Source organism: Centropristis striata, chromosome 18, assembly GCF_030273125.1.
Source record: "Centropristis striata isolate RG_2023a ecotype Rhode Island chromosome 18, C.striata_1.0, whole genome shotgun sequence".
In the NCBI taxonomy this organism is placed as follows: domain Eukaryota; kingdom Metazoa; phylum Chordata; class Actinopteri; order Perciformes; family Serranidae; genus Centropristis; species Centropristis striata.
This window is the reverse complement of record NC_081534.1, coordinates 15,570,680-15,574,617: the sequence shown is the minus strand read 5'-3', so window position 1 is coordinate 15,574,617 and position 3,938 is coordinate 15,570,680.

Genomic DNA, 3,938 nt, shown 5'->3' with positions numbered 1-3,938 from the left:
CAGGTCAATGACCTGTTTGTAAAATAATTTAATCCTTAAAGCCAATGTGTGGTTAATTTTGGGGTTGTGGTTACGGACACTGATATTTAATGCACACGAGATGTCTTGCACAGTTACCTCATCGCTCGCTTCACTTCTGTTCAGTCTCGTGGCGGAGCTGAGGTAAGAGGCAGAGCTGCTTTGTACAATCTGATCAGATTAAGGCGTGAGACGGCCCAAGGCACGAGAGCAGTGACAAGTAGTATTATAGCAGTTAATTAAAGGCAGACCAAGAGGAGATTTAATTAGACCTTTATTTTTATCTAGAGCGGACTACTTTTGTGAAGATATGCTGCTGTATATTACTGTTTTTTAACTCAGTAAAATTTGTGATGCATAAAATGTAATGACATAGAAATATTTCTAAGATAAAGATACTCATTTCAGCTATTTTTTGCATGATTTAATATATTGGGCTTTTATCTTGAAATATCAGTAGATTTTATGATATATTTTGATATTTTGGGTGGTGCTTGTTTATGGCTCTTTTACAAAAAAAATAAACCTGGTCATCATCATCATCACTTATTACATTTTTTTGCATCACCTTTACCTGTCTCACAGTGTTTTCTACCTGTACCTTACCATGTGCGGCTCCCAATGCTAATAGCTTGTGTGTGTGTGTCTGCAGTGGTAAGGATGTGTGTGTGTTTGTGTGTATTGGGGGTGGGGGGGATAATGAAGAGGCATTGTGTCTCCTCATAATGACATCATGGCTCTGACAGAAGCTGGAGAAGATGCCCGGGGTCTCGGAGCGGAACTCTTCAGCTTGGCGCAAGTGTGTGTTGTGAGTGTGTGTGTGTCTGTCCCTGGGCTATGGGAGTCCTCCTGGGCTTTGTGAACGAAAGTCAAACCGTCAAAGACAAAAACAAAACCTGACCAACAGCAATATGAAGCAGAGGGCAGGCCATTTGGCTGCTGCCCGCTCGCTGGTGCCTCAGTGTGAAAGTGATGGGTGCGAGGACTGAAGGGGAGGCGCATTTGAAGAGAGAGCGAGAGGTGGGAAAAGACTGCAGAGAAAGAGAGAGGGAGGTCCAGGAAGTTGCAGAAGGGGATCAGGGGGTCAATTCAGCCTGCAGGCCTGGGTGACGCTTTTAGGGCTCTGGCCTGTATTGCATCATGGGAGTCCTTGGTATGTCCTCTTAATCTTGCCTCTGACCAGACGGATCCTTCCCTGTGGCTTTGTACACACACAAAGACACGCACACACATAAAAACACATGCACCTTGGTTCTTTGTGTGTGGAGCCAAACAGACAGTGGTGGGAGGAGTACTCACTTTACTTTTACTTAAGTAAAAGTGTGAGTAGAACCAGTTGGGGAATGTAACTAAATACATTTACTCAAGTACTGTACTTAAGTTCAATTTTGAGGTATGTGTGCTTTACTTGAGTACATTTAATGTAACTTTATATTTCTACCTCACTACATTTTGAGGCATATATGAAACTTTTAACTCCACTACATTTAGCTGACAGCCTTAAATACTTTAGTCAGGTCGAGATTTAACATAAAAACCATGATCAGTTTCAAGTGATTGGACTTTAATTTAACCTTATATCAGTATATTAAGTAGACATGAGCCCTATCTTTACCAAATCAAAACACTGCTTACATGAATGCATCAATACAAATGAGCTAATGATATATTTAGAATATACAGTATATAACCATCTGAGTGGGTCCAGAATTTCATAATCAGAATCACACTTCAAGGAATACTTCACCTGCAAAATTACTTTTTTTTATATCAATTACTCACGCTGCAGTGTCTTGGGAGAGTATAAAGTTTAAAGCTTGCACTGTAAATGTAAATGCATGTTTGGGAAAAAGTGAGCATACAACTGGATAAATGAGACTTATACTGCAAGGGTTTGTAAACTGATGTTCTGATAAAGTTTTGTTCTTAAAAGTGGTTGCCATTTGCTTCAATTCATCAAGAATTTTCTCTGTTTTCAGAGTCTCAGTTCACCATGGAGTTTAAAGTAACATGGGTGAGTAATTAATAAATGGTCATCATGTAAGTAAAGTAGTCCTTTAAGTGTAAATACCGAATTATTATCAGCAAGAAGTATCAAAAGTAGATTTACTTGTTCTGCAAATAAATACCCAGGTGAGTAATATATTATATCACTAGATAATAAATAAGAATACATCACTGAAGCTAGTTAAGTAATACTCTTTTCTGGACATATTTACATTTTGACAGAGGGAACAAAATGGAAATACAGTCAAGTACAAATACCATAATACTGTACTTAAGTGCAAAAAAAAAATGCACTTTCCACCAGTGAAAATAAAAGTCAAGTCAACATCATGTCGTGCATAACCATATTACCATATTAGATTATAGGTTTTAGGTTTTAGGTTTCTATTATACGCCGTTTCAAGTCCATATTAGATCAATTTGAGCCATTAGTGGAAGAACTTCTTCATGTACAGCAGTGTAAAGTATGCTTGGAGGGATTTTTTGTCTGCTGTGAACACATTAAAGGCACATCTACACTGAGTAAGATTGACAGGTTTCTTCTCTGAGCTCAAGTGAACCTCTTGCCCTGAGTGTGTGTGTAATGAGAGACAGGTCTTATGACGAACACTAATCAGCTCAGACTCTTGACCCCGTGGCAGTGAGGCTGACACAAGGGGATACACCCCGACACTGCTAACAACTCCCCCGACCTGTGTGTCTGTGTAGATGAGCATGTGTCATCTCAGGTAATAGAGGAATAAGTTCATGCTCAGTTTATATAAGCCAAGGTGTGAGTTTTCTTCAAAATGTGAAAATATGTGGATACGATAAGGTTTTTAAGTGATTTTTAGAGAGTAAAGGTAAGTAATCTTGTTGATTCTCAAAGAAAAAATCTGATTGATTTCTAAATTAATGAAAAGCCAGAGCCCCACCAAAATAACCATCACCACCCTGAAGTTCAACTCAGGTTTTAGCTGAAACGTTTTTTTAACTGCAGTTATCACTATGTAAATGCAAAAACAAAGGTTTTTATCGGATATGGACTAAATGGACTGTGGGCTGAGTACGTAAAACCTATAAGATCGGTCTTTCCTAATTCTATGTGTAAATTGTGACAAGCTTCCCTCTCCGTCTTGTTGTCTTTTCTCTGATCACAGTAAACTCCCAGGTTCTGTTGTTCATGGTGCAGCAAATGAAGGTTTAAAAAATTTCAAATCTTGGAAAAGCAATATGGATATAATAAAATAACGCTTTATAATAAGGTCCTTAATAACCATTAATTAACAAGTAATAAGGCATTGTTCTCGCTTTAGATTAGGTAGTTGCAAAAAGCATAGTTAACTTATAGTTAACTTATAATAGATGAGCAATAAAGTATATTTTAATATCAATAAGCAAACAAAATAAGATTAATAAATGGCATGGCAAAGACATAATGGGTGGGTCATGGGTGTTTGTAATGCCATTATTAACACTTACATAAGAGATAGATAGATAGATAGATAGATAGATAGATAGATAGATAGATAGATAGATAGATAGATAGATAGATAGATAGATAGATAGATAGATAGATAGATAGATAGATAGATAGATAGATAGATAGATAGATAGATAGATAGATAGATAGATAGATAGATAGATAGATAGATAGCAGATTTGCTAAATGGATTTTCAGTTGGTAATATCATAATTGCACCCAAAAAGGGCCTGTGTGTATCAATGAGTGCCTGGGATTCACCATGCTGTGTGTGTTGTGTGTGTTGTGTGTGTGTGTGCTGGCTCATATTACTGTCACGGTGACACTCGGCAGGAGTGACAGCGGCTTTCTGCGAGTATCATTGGCCCGGCTGATAAGAGGGGAAGTAGCCTCAGAACAAACAACACATTCCTTACAGACAAACAGTGAATCTATCAATAAGAAGCAGTAA